Below are 21,833 nucleotides of genomic sequence, written 5' to 3'. Positions count from 1 at the left end.
ACTAGTAGTATTTATGGTAAATGGAGAAAAGTATCAAACATGTTTGTTCTGGGATACTATGAAAATGTCTGCTCCAAAGATTCATGTAGCAGACAATTTTAATTAGATTGGAGAATGGGAGTGAGATTTAGAAGGCTAAATTAAATTATCTTCATTTAGTTGTCTACCCAATAATGTATTCATTTATGATTATTTACTGCAAATGTCATTTTGCTTTGGCTGACATTAAGCAACTCAAGACATACAATATGCAATAAATAAACTACAATAATTGGAAAATGATCAGAATTTAAGTGTTTTTGTTTGTGTAAAATAAAGTATTATACAGTATATAATATTCAGATAGATATAGATAGATATAGATGTTACAGATATTATAGATATAGATGATATAGATACTATTAGCTACCCAATCAAAATAAATCAGATTACAGACATCATAAATGAGTTTAGAAGATGGCGGGCGGGGTTGCTTATAATTTTTTGGGTACAAACTCTGTAGAATTATTAAGTGAAAGGTTGAAGTAAATATTCATGAAAGCATGAGATGTTTATTAATGTTTAAAAAAAGATACTTGCTTTCAGCCAGAAAAGAAGTATTTAAAACCAATAGAATTAAATGGTGTAAATAGATCAAGAAAACTTTTAAACCATCAGAGAACCAAAGGCAGCATGGTGGAATAACTCATTACAAGCCCTATTTAACACAGTTTTGGTGCAGTAACCATGCACAGAAAAACAGACTGGAAATTTTCATCTAGCTAGTTATGGCAGTAATGGGACAGAAGTTGTACGCTAATGATCTTGTATAGATTCCTTGCCAGGGGAAAAAAAGAGTTGCTAGAAAATGTTCTTTGAAAAAGTCCTTGATGTTACATTATTTGGATAATGAATAATTACCACAAAGCTTATTGTATGTCCTATACCAAATTTTGTCCTAAAAATCTTAACAATTAACTATAGAGTCTGGGATTTATCTTACTTCGAAATGAAGAGCTCCAAATAAGAGTATGTAACACTACATATAATTATATATATCTATATAGTGTTATATCTAAAGTGCTATATATAATGTGTTATATCTAAAGTGTTATAAATCTATATCTATATATATCTATCTATCTATCTATCTATCTATCTATCTATCTATCTATCTATCTATCTATCTATCTATCTATCTATCTATCTATCTATCTATCTATCTATCTATCTATCTATATCTATCTATCTATCTATCTATCTATCTATCTATATCTATCTATATCTATCTATCTATCTATCTATCTATCTATCTATCTATCTATCTATCTATAATGCTTTAACCTCTGAAGAATCAATTTGATTGAAAACATTGCCAAAAGATAAAGCAATAATCACAGTGATGAATTAAATGAAACAATTATCAAAATCATTCTGATTCCATTTGTCTTATTTTGGAAGGTATTTTCTGCTGCTGTTTAAAAGATGGATATGTATTAGACTTCCAGGTCTAAATGTTACATCAGATCAGTTTGATCCAGATTTCACAACTGACTTAGAAATACGTTTCTACAGAAATTGTACAAAGGGATTCAGTGACAACTTATGTGATGTGACAATACAAAAAACCTCTTCAAATTACACAAGAAATTCAGTTGATTCACCTTTGGGTTAAATTGGTAAGCACAATATAGTCATTGCTTAAACTTGACTGTAGTGTTGTGTGGAGTAGAGTAGAGTTGACTAGAGTAGAGTAATGCATTGAAGTGCAGTCTGATATGGAGTGGTATGCTGTACTGCAGTATAGTATAGTATACACTCTATACCTAAAATTCAGCATCAATCTTTACTTCAGCAACTGGCAGGACAAAGCCAACCATGATTGACCTCAAAAGTTTTGCAGGATTTATATTCAAAAGGAAGACCACCACCAGAGTTACTGCTTGGAACAAAAACTTTTTTAAAAATAAGAAAAAAATGACAAACTACTTCCACAATGTTGTCAAGCTATATGGTACAACAAGCAATCCAGCTTCAGAGGAAGGCATCTCTATCATAGACAACTGCTTTTGAGTTATGTAGAAAATTACATTAAATAATCCAAATTCTTCATATTTAGAGATGCAAAATACCCAGCCGAGATGCTTGTTTTGTTTTGTTTTAATCTGTAGGTTTTTTTAACCTCTAATCCTAACTTTTAACAGAGCTAGTCCTTGAGGAAACAATCAAAGCTTTTTATTTTGATTGTTGCTAATATTGTACATAATGTATTCATGAGGCATTGATCTATGGAAATATGAAGGGATTTTCAATGGCCAGAGCTAAGTTTTTCCTCCTTCCCACCCTGTTTAAGACACCAGCCCTATTCAGAGTACAGGTGAAGAATCTGAGCTAAAATCAGGGTCATTCTCTGTTTACATGTTTATCCTGATTCCCAGTATCTTGTACATATAGGGTCCTTGAACCCCAAATTTATTTATTTATTTACCTATTCTTGCAGTTCTGAGGTAAAACATTTCTCTCTGCAGCCTTATTCCTTTCCAAAGGATAGATTTAAGGGAAGTAGCCCGGAACTGTGAAAACTTGGGCTCTTGAGATCCTTGTCTATATATTAAAATGAAGCCTCTACCAAATAGAAGTATAGTTTTATTTAGGTAAATATTTTTTTTTTATGTGGGGAATACTCTTAGAGGCTGTTAGAGACACCTTAACCTACTCTTTTATAAAATGAAGACTCCATCTAGGAGGGAGTGAAATAGAAAGGTCTCAGATTACTTTAAAAGCATTAGTTAATTAAACTTCTAAAAGACCCTTTGGAAATAAATGGAGTTCTGTCCAGGTAGATTGAAGCAAATTGCTTTACTTTAACAATCTATGCATTTTAATTTGCTGAAAGCCTAGCTAGAGGTCAAGGAGTAAATTGGTGTAGAGGTAGAATTCAGGAGCCAGAATCTGCCACTATAATGCCATTAGCTTTCAGCAGAGGTTGTTTAACTTAACACAACTGATGATACAGCTTTCACAGTCCCTGCTCCTATTTCTTGCTATTTCAAGAAGTCTCTGTTGTCCATGCTACACTATTCATTTATTTTTTATTCATTTATTTATTTTATTTGGTTTGTCAATTGCTTACAAGATAATAGGTATAAGTAAAAACATAGTTGTGAATACATGGATACATATAAGAAAAATAAAAAAAATAAAAGAAACAATAGGACAGGGACGGTAGGCACATTGGTGCGCTTATGCACGCCCCCTACAGGTCTCTTAGGAAAGGGGTGAGGTCAATAGTAGAAAGTCTAAGGTTCAAGTTTTTGGGGTTTGGAGAAGAAACCACAGAGTCAGGTAGAGTATTCCAGACATTGATCACTCTGTTGCTGAAGTTGTATTTCTTGCAATCAAGTTTGGTGCAATTAACCTTGAGTTTGTATCAATTGTTTGCTCTTGTAATTGTTATGGTTGAAGTTGAAGTATTCATTGACAGGTAGGACATTGCAATGTATGATTTTATATACTTTACTTAGATCAAAGTATCGGATCAAAGGCGGCATAGTTCTAGATTTTCTAGGTCTATAATTTCAAGTCTGGTGGCATAAGGTATTCTACAATGAGTAGAGGAGTGGAGAACTCTTCTTGTGAAATATTTCTGGACTTTCTCAAATGTGGTAATATCAGATACGTAATGTAGTTTCCAGAATGATGAGCTGTATTTGAGTATTGGTCTAGCAAATGTTTTGTATGCTCTAGTTAGTAGTGTAATATTACTAGAGAAAAAGCTACATAAGATTAGGTTAACAATTCTTAATGCCCTTTTGGCTATGTAGTTACAGTGGGCTCTAGCACTTAGATCATTACAGAAGAGTACTCCAAGATCCTTGACAGAGTTTGGATCATCAACAAGGTCTTGACTATTCAGCCTGTATTTTATTTACTTATTTTTTTTTGCCAATATGTAAGACAGAGCATTTATTTGTTGAGATTTGAAGTTGCCATTTGTTTGACCATTCTGATACACAGTCAAGGTCTTTTTGAAGGGTAGCAGTATTGTCTGTGGTGTTGAATAGTTTTACATCATCAGCGAAGAGAACTCAGTTGCTCTTGATATGATCACAGAGGTCATTTATGTAGAGTATGAAAAGAGTTGGCCCTAGAACACTGCCTTGGGGGACACTGCTGTTGACAGGTACAGAATTTGATTGGACACTCCCAATTTTGACCATTTGTTGTCTGTTTGACAAAAATGCTTCTATCCAGTTATGCAGGTGTCCAGAGATACCATAAGATTCAAGATAATTAGAACCTAGCAAGACTTTAATAGAAGCATCCCATGATTCTGAATGGTCATTTCTTACTTTAGCATTGCCAGAATCACCAGAAATAAACAAACACACACACACTCACAATCTGTAGAAATTCTCAGTCATCCAGGTCATGGTTGTCTCAAAGGTGCTTTTTCAGGAAACAACAGGATTCTCCTGTTTTTTCTTTGAAGTCTCCTTTCTTATCCAAGAAGCTTCTTCAGATCTGACAAGACAGTGAAGAATGGAAGGGTTGATATTCCTTGCAGACAGCTGGCTATTTACATCCTTTTTAGAGCAGGGGCTCTCCAAACTTAGCAAATTTAAGACTTGTGGACTTCAACTCCCAGAATTCTCCAGCCAACTGGCTGGAGAATTCTGGGAGTTAAAATCCACAAGTCTTAAATTTGCCAAGTTTGGAGAGCCCTATTTTAGAGGGCTGTTGAAGCACTTGGTGGTTTATCTGTGTCCTCAGGGCCACCTGAGTAGTTCTCTTGGTTCCTGTAGCTTGCATTTTTCTCTTCTTCTCTGGAAATCCATTCCTACTCCCACATCATTCTCACAAACATTTACACACACACATTTTTGTTGTTGTTCAATTGCTAAGTCATGGCCAACTCTTCACAATCGTTTGGGCATAGCACAGCAGAATCCTCTTTCTCCATTATATCCCAGAGTTTGTCCAAATTCATGTTTATTGCATTTGTGACACTATCTAACCATCTCATCCTCTGCTTTTCTTTTTACCTTCAGTGTTTCCCAACATCTGAGTTTATTCCAAAAGTCTTCTCTTCTTATTAGATGGTCAAAGTATTTGAGCTTCAGTCTCATTTTGGTGGCCAAAATACTTGAGCTTCAGATACATATATACATATAGGCATACATATATACACATTACACACAGAGAAAAAGACAAACATATGTACTGCATACACAAACATATTTTCTCATGGTACAAAGTTTAATATATAATAAATAAATGCTAAGAAATAAAAATTAAGCTTTATTCCATGGCTAAGCATTGTATTCACCATGAGCAAAGAAGAAGATCTCATCACAGCCATATGTCCCATGTTACAATGGACAAAAGATATAATGTTCTTCCTAAACTCAAAATGAACACAAGCAAAAAAGCCTTCTGATATTTTTTTCAAATTATTATTTTATGTATGAAATTTTAAATTTCAGTTTTCAAAATAAAATATTATAAATAGATAGATAGATAGATAGATAGATAGATAGATAGATAGATAGATAGATATCCCCCCACAACAGCAACGTAGAAACTTGGCGTTATTTTCATTCTAGATCTCAGTTCAGACCTCAGCATGAAAGCTTCTAAAATGGCTGAGGATCAACAAGCACCCTGGATGGGACGGTTTCATTTTTTCCTCTTCAGCCCATCCCACCTGGGAAAATCCCTCTCCCCAAATGGCCAAGAAAGTGGCAAAATTGAGACTTTGGTTTGGTGCATAACAGTGAAGCATGATTTTAATTTGCAAATAAATCTGAGGGATTCATTAACTAAGCAGTCACTGACTAAATAACTAAGGAAAGAAGCAATCTAGAACTAAGGAAAAATTTCCTGATAGTAAGAACAATCAACCAGTGGAACAGCTTGCCTTCAAAAATTGTGGATGTCCATCAATGGAGGCTTTTAAGAAGAGACTGGTCAGCCACTTGTCTGGAATGGTATAGGGCCATGAGGGTGAACCTATGGCACACGTTCTAGAAGTGGCATACAGAGCTATTTCTCTGCATGCACGCTGGCCAACAGTTCATTGGGCACATAGGAGTGCCAGAAACCAGAAGAGCAGCTCCCAACACACATCCGCGCACCAGCAAGCTGGTCTTCACACATGCATATGTGTTAGAAACCGAACGACAAAGCAACCAGCATGCACATGCACACTGGGAAGCTGAGCTTCCGGTTTCTGGTGGTCCCCCACATGGGTGCCAGGAAGCTGCTCTTCTGGTTTCCAGAAAGCACAATCCTGTCTCAGCACTCGGTACTGAAAAGGTTTGCCACCACTGGTATAGGGTCTCCTGCTTGAGCAGGGGGTTGGACTAGAAGACCTCCAAAGTCCCTTCCAACTGTTCTTCTGTTATTATTGCTTGCTCAGGGCAATTTAATTTGTACCTTTGAACCCCTGGTTTTCTTTGTCAATGGTAGGATCTGTGCTTAGTGATTTCTGTTTTTTAGAAGCAAACATTAAGAATAATTAATAAAACTGTGCTATTTATAGCTGTCTGTCTGATAATTCTTGAAATTAACATTCTCTAATTAGTGATTGACAGGGCTAAATTTGTTATACAGGAAGTAGAGTGCTTTTTCCCCCCCATTGTTGTAGGATATAATGAAAACTCCATCAAATGTTCTCTATGTAACAAATACGCTCATCATGACTGCTTGGGAGTACCCGAGCAAATGATTCAATACCTAGAATCATCCAATGAGTTTCTATATCTCCGCAAATCATGCAGACCCAAACTGGATCTGTTGGAAAGAGTTGATACCATTGAAACACGAATAACATCCCTTGACAACATAGTAGCATCCCTGGACACCTTAAAAGAAAGATTATCCAACCTTGAAATAAAAGAAACAACATAAAAACCTGAACATCCAATAGCTACAAACTACATCTCTACCCAACAACCACAACCCAATCCACAACCCAATCCACAAAAAAACATAAGCCAGAAAAATAATGAGATCCCAATCCTCATCAGAGAAGCTGTTGAGCGTGAACGGAAACGTCCAAACGCCATCTTATTTGATCTAGAGGACATCAATGATAATGATGACATCACAACTATCCAAAACATCATCAGTGATTATCAAGCATCAACCATCTCCCCTGATGAAATACTTGACATTTCCCGTGTTGACCAAGAGCTCAAAAACAGAATTGGCTCTGTGGCCCCACGCTTCTGCAGGGTCATTTGCAAAAAATGAATCAAATGTAAATTCATTTATACTATAAATTCACTCATCAAAACCAACACCAACCATAAGAACCTCCGTTGTCACCCTGACCTTACCATACAGCAACGTGCCTGCTCCTGTGTACTCCACACTGAACTCAAAAAATGTCTAGACAATGGAGAGAAGGACCTGTACATTGACTACCATGCTGACTGTATCAAAAGTAAATCACACAACCCGCAACTCAGCTTTAACCTTCAACCACAACCCTACCTCAACCAATCCACCATCACCCAAGACTAGGCACGCATGCCCCTAACTACCTCAATTCCAACTACTGCTGGCCTTAAATGCAAGCTACTCAATGCAAGAAGCCTTGCAAATAAAATACCTGAATTTCTCCTCTTACTAAATAAGGCTAAATTTGATGTCATATTTGTCTGTTCAACACATCTCTCCCTGACTCCATGACTACAGTAAGAGACTATCATGTTTACCGATCAGATCATGAAATTCGTAGAGGAGGTGGTGTTGCTATCTTCTATAAAAAGTCCTTACATCTAAAAAACATCCAAGTTACCCAGGAGCTTGCTCTTCCTGAGACCATCAACTGTGAACTATCCTTAAATATCACATTTCAATTCTTACTATGTTACAGAGCACCTGATTAAGACATCGAACATGTAAACAAGCTAAATACACTACTAACATGGGCAGCATCCTGCCCACACGCTTTTATCTTTCTTGATGACTTCAATCTACCTCATATTGACTCGACCCTAAATTAATGTACAACTGAACCCATACACGCAACCTTCTGCAATGCTGTTATAAATCTGGAACAACTAGTAACCAACAACACTAGACTAAACAACTGCCTCGATCTTATCTTCTGCAATAGTTTGAATTTAATTCACGGAGTACAAACTAAAGAACCCTTTTAAAGCAGTGAACACAATATGATTGACTTTTGTCTCAACATACGCCCACACAAAAATCATCACAATGACAAAATCCCCAATTATAACTTCAAAAAAGGCAACTATGATCTTATAGACAATGATCTCTCATCCCTTGATTGGCAAGCTCTATTCACTGGATGCAATACTGTTGAAGACCATTACAACATATTTTTACTTGAAGTCAAAAGAGTCATCAAACTATATGTACCAACAACTCCTAAAACAACAACAACAACAACAAAACAACAACAACAACACAAATTACCCATAACAACAAAGAAACTTCAATCCAAAAAGAGATCACTCTGGCAGAAAAACAAATCTGGTCATGTTGCCAATTTCAAAAGCTGATACAAAAATTTATGCTATCAGATAAAGACTGAATGCACCAATTATCACATTAAACAAGAGGAAAACCTTCTATGCACCAATTCCACCCGCGCTTTTTACAATTTTGTAAACAACAAACTAAAAGACTCAAGGTCCATCCCACCCCTGAAAGGACCTAATGGCAAAGACTGCAACAATGGCACCATCAAAGCAAACCTATTTAACACATTCTTTGGCTCAGTATTTGTAAACAGCAATGGATCAAGCCCAGTACTTCCTAGTCAAACCACAGACAACTACAATGATCTAATACATATCGATTTTACAGAAGGCAATGTTATAAAAGCACTGCGCAATCTAAAACCATCTCTATCTATTGGACCGGATGGAATATGTGCCTACTTTTTTAAAAAGCTATCCACTGCCATAGCTGAAACTCTAAGCATAATCTTTGAAAAATCTTTCAGGACCAGCTCCTTGCCACAACTATGGTCACCAGCCACAGTCATCCCCATCTTCAAAGAGGGAGACCCCAGCCTAGTTGAAAATTACAGACCAATCTCTTTATGCTGCATCACCTATAAAGTCATGGAATCAATTGTTAACCAATCCATCATCATCCATTAGAAATAAACAATCTACTCTCCAATAAACAATTTGATTTCAGGAAAAAACTATCCTGTAATCTGCAACTCTTACACTGCAAAAACATATGGAGTACACAACTCAATCAGGGCAAAGCAATAGACGCAATCTACATAGACTTCTGTAAAGCCTTTGATTCAGTGGTACATGACAAACTACTCCTAAAACTAAAATATTATGTTATCTCTGGACAACTGCATAACTGGATAGAAGCATTCCTATCAAACAGACAACAAATGGTCAAAATTGGGAGCATCCTATCAAATTCTGTACCTGTCAACAGTGGTGTCCCCCAAGGCAGTGTTCTAGGGCCAACTCTTTTCATACTCTACATAAATGACCTCTGTGATCATATCAAGAGCAACTGCATTCTCTTCACTGATGATGTAAAACTATTCAACACCACAGACAATACTGCTACCCTTCAAAAAGACCTTGACTGTGTATCAGAATGGTCAAACAAATGGCAACTTCAAATCTCAACAAATAAATGCTCTGTCTTACATATTGGCAAGAAAAAATCAGTAAATAAAATGCAGGCTGAATAGTCAAGACCTTGTTGATTATCCAAACTCTGTCAAGGATCTTGGAGTACTCATCTGTAATGATCTAAGTGCTAGAGCCCACTGTAACTACATAGCCAAAAAGGCATTAAGAGTTGTTAACCTAATCCTACATAGCTTTTTCTCTGGTAATATCACACTACTAACTAGAGCATACAAAACATTTGCTAGACCAATACTCGAATACAGCTCATCAGTCCGGAACCCACATTACGTATCTGATATTAGCACAGTTGAGAAAGTCCAGAAATATTTCACAGGAAGAGTTCTCCACTCCTCTACTCCTTGTAGAATACCTTATGCCACCAGACTTGAAATTCTAGACCTAGAAAACCTTGAATTACGCCGTCTTCGGTCTAATTTAAGTATGGTGTATAAAATCATACATTGCAATGTCCTACCTGTCAATGAATACTTCAGCTTCAACCATAACAACATGAGAGCACACAATAGATACAAACTCAAGGTTAACCGCACCAAACTTGATTGCAGGAAATACGACTTCAGCAACAGAGTGGTCAATGTCTGGAATAGTCTACCTGACTCTGTAGTTTCTTCTCCAAACCCCAAAAACGTTAACCTTAGACTTTCTACTATTGACCTCACCCCTTTCCTAAGAGGTCTGTAGGGGACATGCATAAGCACACCAACGTGCCTACCATCCCTGTCCTATTGTTTCTTTTATTTTTTTTATTTTTCTTATATGTATCCATGTATTCATAACTATGTTTTTACTTATACCTATTATCTTGTAAGCAATTGACAAATCAAATAAATAAATAAATAAAAAATAAAATAAAAATATTTTTTTCTTTCCTCAGTCAGTGTTATATGGAATGCATTTAAACACCTTCCAATTTCAAAATGCTCAAAAAGACTCAAAAGACTCAGCACAGTATATTTGTGTATTTTGGAGGGAAACCAACCTTGCACTTTCATTCAAAAATCAATTAAACAGCTTCAAGTCTCTTTAAAGGGCACCCAAATATTAATGACATTGTAAAAGAAAGTCTGGCAATGGGAGGGAATTACTGAAATTCAGTCCTTTTGGTTTATACTTCTGACTCTCGTGATCTTTTTATGGGCAACAACTCTCTTGACAAATACTCTCTGTTTCTCCTGACAGATAAAAATTTGCAAGAAGGGAAGGAGATGACTCATACCTGTGCTTATAAATATAGTTCTATAATGAAGAAAGGAGACTTCAGGTAACCCCGATTAACCATCTGGGACTACATAAGGCATTTAGGAAAGGGGAAAAAAAAGAGAAAGTTATCTAAAGTCTGTGATTTTGCAAGCTTGTTTTTTTTTTTTTTGCTCACCTTTTCCTTTGGAACATTCAAACTGTGTGTATATGAGAGCATGAGTACTTGTGTAAGGTCATTAATGAGGAAGTACTGGAGAACATAACACCAGGCATGTCACTGGAAGGCAAAAATCACAATGTTGGCCATATCATGCAGGGGAATTCACTGAAGAAAGCAATTATGCTTGGAAGAGTTAGCAGTAAACCAAATCATCAAGAACATGGCGGCTGGACGCCATCAAAGCTGACACCAGCCAGAGAATAGAAAAATTGAAAGAAGTAGTACAAGATTGCAATATGTGAAGAGACCTGGCTCATAGAATCACCAAGACTTATACGTGACAGAATGGGTAACATCATCATTATCATCATCATCATCATCTACTTAGTCATAAGAAGCCATGTTCTACCATCAATTTTTCCATCTTAAATTATGAGAACATTTCTGTGCATTTGTCTCACTCGTCTTGCAGAAGCTGATGGTCATTGTCTCCTTTCAGGAAACCTTTCCTGAGACATCCTCATAGTCTTCCAACAAACTACATGACACCTACATGATAGCAGTTTTCCAATATTTGAGGGACTGCCACAAAGAAAAGGCGATCAACCTATTTTCCAAAAGATCAGAAGACAAGACAAGAAGAAACAATAGATGGGAACTAATCAAGGAGGGAAACAACCTAGAATTAAGGAAAATTTTTCTGAAAGTGAAAACAATCAAACTTGCTTTCAGAGGTTGTGGGTGCTCCAACACTGGAGGCTTTTAAGAAGAGACTGGACAGCCATTTGTCTGAAAGGGTATAGAGCAGAGGTCTACACACTTGGCAACTTTAAGATTTGTAGACTTCAATTCCCAGAATTCTCCAGCCAACTTTGCTGGCTGAAGAATTCTGGGAGTTGAAGTCCATAAAGTCTTAAAGTTGCTAAGTTTGGGGACCCCTGTTATAGTCTCCTGATCGAGCAGGGAGTTGGACTAGAAGACCTCCATGGTTCCTTCTGTCTCTGTTATTTTGTCTGTAGATTGTATCTAGCTTCCAGGTTAGCTAAGGTCAGTGATGTGCTAGGTTCACTTGAAAGCAAAAGTATATCAATCAATCACGGAATACCCACAACGTCTGAAGATGAGCTGTTCCACTGGTTAATTGTCCTCACTGTTAGGAAGACTCTCCTTAATTCCAGGTTGCTTCTCTCTTTGATTAGTTTCCATCCGTTGTTTCTTGTCTTGCCTTGTGGTGCTATACTTCATGGATATTCATAGGAACGTAAATTGTCTAAAGGACGATACAACAAAGAGTAAACTGGGTGTCACCCAAAGCAGAATATGCTAATAAAGATGGATTTAAAATGCAAATCCAGAAACCTAGCATGTACAAGGAAAGTCTGCTTATCAGTAGTTTCAAATGTTTTAGAATGTTTTACTAATACTAGCCTCTAGTAAAATTGTGCTTTATTTTGTTGGAAAGTTTTTGACAGCTGGGTTAATTGAGTTAATTATTGCCTTGCTAAAATGGGGCTTAGCCTGGTAGATGGAGGAAAAGGTGATGACTGACAATTTGCAAGGGTTCATTGAAGAAATGAGCCCATTATTGGTCATCAGCCTGCATCTAATTTTAATATTAATTTACCAAATTTTACTTCCTCTGGAAATCAGATGAAGAGAATCAATATTTTGTACTTTTTCCCCCTGAATTTTGGAAAACATATCTCCAAGTAACAAATATGTACATTTTTTTTTTCTAGGATGAAAGTGAGAAATTGAGAAAGTTCACTAAGGTCAGAGAAATTATAATATGAAAGGCACATGGGAAAATGCACACATCGTGAAAAATATGCACAGAAATGCATTTTCAAGCTGACTTTCCAAATTTTGCCTGTTGGCTCAGAAAGGCGTCTGAACAAATTGTTAGGAAAAGAAAACTGTGCAGCATGACAAATTCATTCATCCTTAAGTACGTCTGGGATACATAAAATGGACCTAGTAAATACTCTGTATAATACTATTATACCATATTGTCTAACACTCTTCTGGAAGGCACTGAAGACCTGGTTCTGCCAGTGGGCCTGGGGAACCCAGAGTGGGATGGAGCCCATCAAATGGCTCGTGTGCTCTGCTGTCGTCGGGGAAGGGGGAGAAAGTTGGGGGTGGTTGTAATTGTTTTTTCTGCTGTCCTAATTACTCTCTGAAGTCTGTGTCTGTCCTGTTGGGTTGCAGAACCAAACCAGATCACTATAGAGGGGCAGATGACAGACTCAATAATTCCTCTGTAGAACTACATCAGCAGCTCCTTAGGCAGTTTGAGCTTTCTGAGTTGGAGCAGAAAGAACATAAAAGGAGGCAAAACTTATTTAACATTGTCTTGCTTAGCCACAGAAAATGTTGGGTTCATTTGAAGTCATAAGTTGAGGACCATCTGTATATACTTTCCATAGTTAGTTAATCTGAAAGCTTCTTTTTCTCATTGTCTTTTGGTGAGTGTGAAGGTCATGTTCATTTGCAATATAGAATAACATGACCTAGATAGCAAGATATTTTTAGATTAAATCAAAACCCAATTTTATCTTGAACATCTTTAATTACCTGTTTCAAATTTTCTATTCCCTGATTAATGACCTGTTGCTTTATCCATACATAAATTTATTTTGTGAGGCTTTTCCATATCCTCAGGCCTACAATAAGCAAATAGGTCTCAGCTACAAAACGAGAAACAATTTTATGGCTCCAAGAGCAGTCCAACAAAGTTGTTTGTTTACAAGTCCCTCAAAGTTAAATGGACTTCAGCTCATCATTGAGATCAGTGGGGCGACAAATCTAGTTATGTAGATGATGATGTGGAAATATGTACAGGTGTGCCAACTATAAAAATGGGTTGCAGATAAACTGTTCATCATGTCCACTTTGATTCTTCCCATCAGCAATATTGAGAAAGTTTGCCATTGACTTTTCTTAAGGTTATTGTTCATCACTCTGGGATTTGAGTCTTGTATTCAAGTACTAACCGAGTGGTGCGGTAGCCTAGAGTTGGAGCTCTTACCTCACAATCAGGAGGCTGTGAGTTCAATCCTAGGTAGAGGCAAACATTTCTCTCTCTGAGCACAATGATAATATATCTGCTGAACTAAACTCCACATTGGTGACAGGAAGGGCATCCAGCGAGTAAACATTCAGCTCCATTCAGTTGCCCAGCCTCCACCCCACAAGAGATTATGAGGTTATTAAAAGTAGGTGATGATTCAAGTACTAACCTGGTCCAGATTAGTTTTCAAGACCATACAGATCTGAAGACTTGTGGAGAAATTTACTCTGCATTCTCTACTTTATATTGAAGTAAAGCCATAAATATTTTTCTCTCCTTCCAGAAAAGCAACAGCTGTCAAAGTCATTGTCTTGAAACTTTGAAAGGATGTGATCTCCTCAATGTTTGAAAAGCAGTCCTTTGGTTGTGGCATCACAATAAGTGTAGTCCACCTCTAAAGGATCTTCAGCAGGTGCAATTCTTGAGATCCACTTACTTTGTGGGAGAAAACATGAATACCATGAAACATAATTTTATCTACCCAGTACCAGTATTATGTACATTATATTATATACATTATTTAAAAAAAAATGTGTTCAAAATGTATAAGTTTTCTGTTTTCCAAAAAATTGTACATTGCTTTATGTACAATTTTCCTCTATGTGACATTTAGATTACAGATTAACAGAGTTGGAAGGGATCTTGTAGGTCATCTAGTCCAATCCCCCACCCAAGCAGGAGACTCTACACCATTTCTGACAAATGGCAATCCAGTCTCTTCTTGAAAGCTTCCAGTGATGAAGCTCCCACAACTTAAGAAGACAACTTCTGTTCCATTAGTTGATTGTTCTCACTGTCAGAAAATTTATCCTTATTTCCAGGTTTAATCTCTCCATGTTCAGTTTCCATCCATTATTCCTTGTCTGGCCTACAGGTGCCTTGGAAAATAGCTTGACCCCTTCCTCTCTGTGGCAGCTCCTCAAATATTGGAATACTGCTATCATGTCTCCCCTGGCCCTTCTCTTCACTAGACTAGTCACGCCCAGTTTCTGTAACCATTCTTCATATGTTTTAGTCTCCAGACCCATTTATTTAGTTGTTCGTTTGTTTGCTTATTCATTTATGGCAGATGCTTGCTGTTTCTCTGCAAAGCTATAGAATACATTCAAATTATTGCATGTGTTTTAATAAAATCAGGACATCCGCAGACTTTGAACACCATAGAAAAAAAGTACTCCTTGAAATGTGTTTGAACATTAGTAGCTCAGATTGGTAGCTAGGCTGTTACTTTGAGCTCAGAGCTTGGAAATTTGGTTGCAAAAGTATTAATATTTTGCTTTGAATACGAGCTTGGGTAGCTTGGGTTAGAATAGATGAGTTTCCCTTATATAGCAATAGTATATACTTGTATACTGTTTCACAGTGCTTTACAGCCCTCTCTAAGCATATTACAGAGTCAGCATATTGCCCCGTCCCCACAACAATCTGGGCCCTTATTTTACCCACCTCAGAAGGATGGAAGGCTGAGTCAACCTTAAGCCTGGTGAGGTTTGAACTGCCAAATTGTAGGCAGCAGGCAGTCAGCAGAAGTAGCCTGCAGTACTGCACTCTAACCACTGTGCCACCTTGGTTCATATGCACAACAAGCCATCCTTCACTCTGCCATTTTCCCCCTCCCAAATTCACAAGCAGCCCTAAGAATGCAGGCTCCATTGACTCGTGCTTGTAAGTAGGCAACAGTCACTAAACACAATAGAATTGCTCTTACTTCCCCCTAATGACAAATTCATTATGTTGCCTATGCTCTCCAATTAATGAAGTTAATGAGTTTTATTGCACAAAAGTTGCCTGCTCATGCTAGCTAGCCTCAGCAATGCTTATTAATAAACCAACTAAGTGCTACAATGGATTTTTTCTGGCTAGGATTAAAAATAAAGGTGACAATTATTGTCACAGAACAAAGGATATGGCATTAATAGGATACCAACCCAATTCCACAAGAGGCGCCCAATGACTTCTATGCAAACACAACCCCACCCAAAACCCCACAACCTTTGCATTTTACCACCTCACAGAGCCCTATTTTTTTTCTCCATGTAATATCTGACCACCACAAATTACTGTGGTCTACAATATCCTGGACAGATGAACTGGAAATGCCCTTAAAGCAGATGCACTAGACTTTTGGGAGCCCACAAACCACTGAAGATTGATTTATGCAACCATTATGGTCCAGTTGAGTTAGGTCATATGAAAATTGAACAGCAAGGGAGTAAATTGTACCAGGATCTACAGGTACTGCATTGCTTAAGAAAATTGCTGCAGTTATTAAGACAGGTGAAGGAATAACATATTAAGCAGTAGGTTGCATTCACCACATTTATAATCCTCCAAATGAAGAGAAGTTTCTTAAATAATACATGCTCTGCTGCTTAGTTGCATGGATAAAAATGCTTTCAGATTTTTAATGGTGCAAAGTTCATCAACTTTGTGTGTGTGTGTGCATATGTGTTTGTGTGAGTGGGAGGGAGATTGATGGGAATAGTTGCCACTGTACAGTAGACTTGGAAAAAAAAAGAGATCACACTTCAGAATCAAATATGCAAATGGATGAAGTTTGTTTGTTGAAATGTGATTAAAAATACAGTATCTGTAAGACGGTATTTTGAGCCTGGGAGCTGGGAATAATTAATCTTTTTGTGATTTTTTTTTTTTTTTTTTGCAGCACAAACAGACGTGTTTGGCTTCCTAATTTTTATTATCCAGAACATCATGAAAAGAAGAGTTGCAAAAGAGAAGAGCTGAACTCACCAAACACAAAGAACGTGATTCACAGCTTCCTGAATGCAGTGTGTTTTCTGTTGAATTGGCTTAGAATTAATCCTGAACTAACGCAGCCTGTTGTTTTCCATTTTGCACGTGGACATTCATATGTGCTCACCCATTTCTTTCTGTGTAAAACACCAAGTGGTTGTTATTGTTTACCAAATATGAACATAGTTTCACTTTGGATATCTCAAGACATGTCCTATCAATTGCTTCCATGTGACACTGGTATTGCTTTTGTTAACAGCACAAATTGTGATTTTTGTGGGGGTGGGTGGGGAGTAGGAATAAAGGCAAAAGACAACTAAGTCTAAAGAGGGGAGAGGTCACTCCCCCAGTTTCTCATGAGGGATACCTTGGAGTTCAATATCGCCACCTTTCTGTTTAACATCTAGGTGAAGCCACTGGGTCAAGTGATCCATTGGCCCAGGTTCTGGTGTTGTTGGTGATATCCAACTCTACATCTCTACCTTGGATTATGCAAATAAAGCTGTCAAGGTACCAGTCATGTTTGGGTCTGGAGGGCAATGACTAGTATGTGGGTGCTCATTGATGAAAAGAAATGATCTGCTGTAGCATTGTTTTATCCCTAGTTTGAAGAACATTCAAAATGAATTGGCTTAATGTAAGATCAGATTCCCTAGTGCAGGGGTCAGCAAACTTAAACACTCAAAGAACCATATGGACCCATTTCCCACAGAAAAAAAAACACTGGGGGCTACAGAACCCTTTTGACATCTAAAAATGAAGATAACACTGCACTGTTTGCTAATTTCTCACCACATATTAAGCATACTGGTAAACCAGTTTCATCAGCAGTGAAAGCAAACGAATCTGCCTACATACATTAAATGTTCTGTTTTCATCTGAAACTTTTCTTTTCTTGGATTTATCCATGGTTGGCCGACCAGGGGTTGAAAAACTCAATAAATTGTGTGCTGGCAGGTGTCGCACATTGGTGGTTGTGACACATATTTTGAGTGACAGGGAGCCACACCAGAGGGATGAAAGAGCCATATGCATCCCCAGAGTTTTGGGTTGCTGATCCCTGCCCTAGTGGAATTTTTTCTTCTAATCTGTGAATGGCCTAATGGCAGACTTAAATTTGTGATGTTATATTCTCCTCCTCCCCCCTCCTGCCTTCTTCTTCTTCTGAGTATAGATCAAACATTAAGCAGGCAGAATAAGGCCACTTTCTTAGAGGTTGGATCCTTCAGTCATATCCTCCTTTAAAGCTATTCCTTGCTCGACGGTCTACTTTCTCCATCTTTCAATTTGGCTTTGTTCTTCTGCATCCTGAAGCATGTTTGTTCTTGTCATAAAGCTGCTCCTAAATATGAGTCTGCAGGCTTGGGACATATGTCTATTCAGAAGATTTCTGTTCTGACCAAGGCTTCCTGAGACTGTAATTAAGCACTTGCTTAGTTAAAACAACTCTTGTTTTATTTCAATGCTGGGAATTATATTCATTCCTAGCCTGTAATGAGCCCCCAAAAGTCCCTTCGAGATAAGCACCTACCTTTCTCTCCTTTGAATTGCTACCAATAACGAAAGTGCCAAATGAACTATAAAAAAACAACCAAAGTACAAAGTCCACATAGAGGTTCAAGGATTAATCCGAACAGAGAAAACAACTTTGCTTCCTGCAAAGGTTTCTCTACCTTTGTCTGTCTTTTATACCTTATGGGAGGGGCAATCACCTCCCAGCCTTACTCCCTGAGTCACCCCTTTTGTCTCAGCTGCTCTTGCCTTCTAGCAGCTTTGTGCATCTACACATTGGGAACAGGCTCCCCTTGTTCTTCTGCCTCACTGCTGCCAGACTCTGGAGGCTCTGGAGTCAGCACCCCACTTCCAGATGGTCCTGGCCCCATCTCTGCATCAGACACAGGACCCTCATCTGAGTCCTCCCCAGACTCCCAGACTGGTCCCCATTCGTCCCCACTGTCTGATTCCACTGCCGTCTGCACAGGCTGCTGGTGAACCACAACAATGTCAAAGATCATTCTCTTGCTTAGTTCTCTCGGCACCATCAAGTTCCATATTTGGAGATTTACAGAGTGTCAACCCTGAAGTGAGCCTGGCTAAAGCCATCTTGGAGGCTCTAGGGTTGCCACACAATGGTGGGAGGGGGAAAATAGTTAGATGGGGTTTTGTAGCTGAAACAATAACATTTTCCTGTGGGAACCAAGGACATTCACACAGGTGACTTGGTCAGAGGAGGAGCCAATAGCCAAGTGACTGGCCAGCACTTGGATTGGATAGCAGGATCAGTGACCTGAGGGGCAGGATGGGGAAATTTTTATTTTTAATCAGCTGAAAGTTGCGAGAAAATTTAGAGTCTGCTTTCACCCGTTGTGCCAATATGATGTATCCAATAAACTGTTCTTTGAGGGACTCGCCTGCCTCTGAGTTTTGTTTCCTATGGGTGCATTACTTAGAACACTGACACAGAGTTTTCATCAATGATAAGGCATTTTTGATTCTGGCAAAATATTATCAAATCTACAACTCATCAGCATACATTTTACAGTTTACCAAAGAGTAGTAGTAACAATCAAACAATAAAATAAAACTATTAAGGATAAAATAAACAGCAGTTTTCTCTATACTTTCACATTGTTTATACGTTGAATCCTCTCCAGGAAGCCCCAACCATATCCTTCAACAATAGGTTACATATCTTGCTCAGTTTTCTTGAAAAAGTCAATATATGAGTTGTTTGGCCTGAAATTTGAACATTAAGGGCAAATGACAGAGTGAGAGGTAAAACCAGTGCTGAAATTAAGCACATTTTGTCTGTCCCTAACTAGAATAGATAATGAGATATAGAGACATTTATTGCCTATAAAGAACTCTGGAAGGAGCATAGTATTTAATTATTTACTTCACTGTTGATTAGAGAATGCAGAGTATGACTTGTAATTGAGGCACTTAAATCTTTATCCCTGGCATTGTATGACACAATGATTTGTGCTGCTAAAATATCCCAGATTGAAAAAGAAGAAGAAAGAAAGAGTGTTCAGAACTGTTGTTTTTTTTTTAATTTAAATGGAAGCCATTTGAGGACTGGATGTGAATTTTCATTGTGAGAAATGCATTGGGTATAATACTAATGCAATATTCTTTGTTCCGTGATCACAATTGTGGGCCTTCTTTTCCTCACCCAAACAGAGCAATTATATGTTAAGTTGTTTTTTTAAAAAAATTAATAAACACTGCCAGCACTAACCAGATGATGCAAAATTGAAAAGAATACAACTTTTGTGGAACAAATTTCATTAACTGCCTTAATTGAAGAACATAGGCAAGATAATGAATTTTGTCATTGGGGGGTGGTGTGGGAGTCAGAACAATTCCATTGTATTTCGAGAGTGTTATCTACATATAATAGTAGTCAATGAAAGTTACATTTGGCATGCGCATAGATGAAACCTTGGAATGTCTAGAAGTCCATTTTCAAGTGAAACATGATTCACAAGCACATTTACATATTTAAGAGCTGGCCTTAATGGGAAAGATGCTTCTCTCAGCCATATATGTAGCTATTTTAACCTTGCTTATGAAGATGTGATTTTTTAAATGATATACATAGTTTTAATTTAATGCCACTGATTACTATGACAATTCTCTGGGCTTAGATTGAAAAAGTCCTTTGATTTGTAAGAAATGTAATTTGGGATGTGAAAAAGAAGGGAAGGAAGGGAAGGGAAGGGGAGGCAAGGGAAGGGGAGGGGAGGCAAGGCGAGGTGAGGCGAGGCAAGATGAGGCGAGGCGAGGCGAGGCAAGGAAAAGAAAAGAAAGGAAAGGAAAGGAAAGGAAAGGAAAGGAAAGGAAAGGAAAGGAAAGGAAAGGAAAGGAAAGGAAAGGAAAAGGAAGATAGAAGAAAGGGAAGTTCAAAAGAGAGAGAAAAGACTGGGTTAGTTAAAGAAAAACATGTTGGTGTGAAATGTGCACAAAGTAAACTCCTAACAATAATGAAAGGTAACTAATGGTTGGGTGTTTCAATGCTGCTTTACTGAAGGAGAAAACAAGACAAGAAAACTCCATTAGGGTCATTCCTCCACCCTTTCTCCCTTCCTGAAGGTTTTGGAAGAGCCACTCTCTACAGCTTCCAAAAACACAAGATCTGTTTATCCTTAAAAATCACAAAAACAAATTATGTGATGGATAACAGATGGAAAATGGAACAGGGATACAGGGAAGGAGAGATTCTATCTACTTAAGGACATAGCCTACATCACATTTCTTTCTAAGAGACTAGAGATTGCACCAATGTTGATGACAAAGTACATTCAACTTGCATCAAACATCTTTACCTGCACAAATCCATTCTTTCAAAGAATGGTGCCACAGCAAGACAAATACCATAGCAGCTTTTGCTGATAATGCAAGGTGCAATATAAATCTAACAAATACATAAATGGCATACCATGTAATCCATTCCTAGCCTAGGCAGAAAACACAGAGCAGAGCAGTAGAATAGAATATAGAATAGAATTCTTTATTGGCAAAGTGTGATTGGACACACAAGGAATCTGTCTTGGTGCATATGCTCTCAGTGTACATAAAAGAAAAGAGACATTCATCAAGAGTCAAGAATCATAAGGTACAACACTTAATTCCAACATTTATTTTAGTCATAGGCTACAATAAGCAATCAAATCATACTAGGAAACAGTCAACTAAAAATCGTTAGGATATAAGCAACAAGGTTACAGTCACACAGTCATAAGTGGGAGGAGATGGGTGAAAGGAAGGATGGGAAAATTAATAGTAATAGTAATGCAGACTTAGTAAATAGTTGGACAGTGTTGAGGGAATTATTTGTTGAGTGATGGCATTTGGGAAAAAAACTGTCCTTGTGTCTAGTTGTTGGTGTGCAGTGCTCTATAGTGCTGTTTTGAGGAGTTGAAACAGTTTATGTCTGGGATGTGAGGAGTCTGTAAATATTTTCACAACCCTCTTTTTGACTCGTGTAGTA

At 37.7% G+C, this 21,833-nt stretch overlaps 1 long non-coding RNA gene across 1 annotated transcript in view; it reads left to right on the top strand.

Annotated features, from left to right (window-relative positions):
* LOC148125184 (uncharacterized) overlaps positions 1 to 19,245 on the top strand; it is a 34,079-nt gene extending 14,834 nt beyond the window's left edge. The window contains exons 3-4 of the long non-coding RNA XR_015744513.1: positions 1,555 to 1,658; positions 16,752 to 19,245. This is a non-coding gene — a long non-coding RNA (uncharacterized LOC148125184). The remainder of the gene's footprint in view (positions 1 to 1,554; positions 1,659 to 16,751) is intronic.
* Positions 19,246 to 21,833: the final 2,588 nt, after the last annotated feature.

The sequence above is a fragment of the Pseudonaja textilis genome, chromosome 8, assembly GCF_049901715.1.
Source record: "Pseudonaja textilis isolate UNSWEBS1 chromosome 8, rPseTex1.2, whole genome shotgun sequence".
Taxonomy (NCBI): Eukaryota; Metazoa; Chordata; class Lepidosauria; order Squamata; family Elapidae; genus Pseudonaja; species Pseudonaja textilis.
The sequence above is the reverse complement of the archived record's forward strand: the minus strand, read 5'-3'. Positions and strand labels throughout refer to the sequence as shown.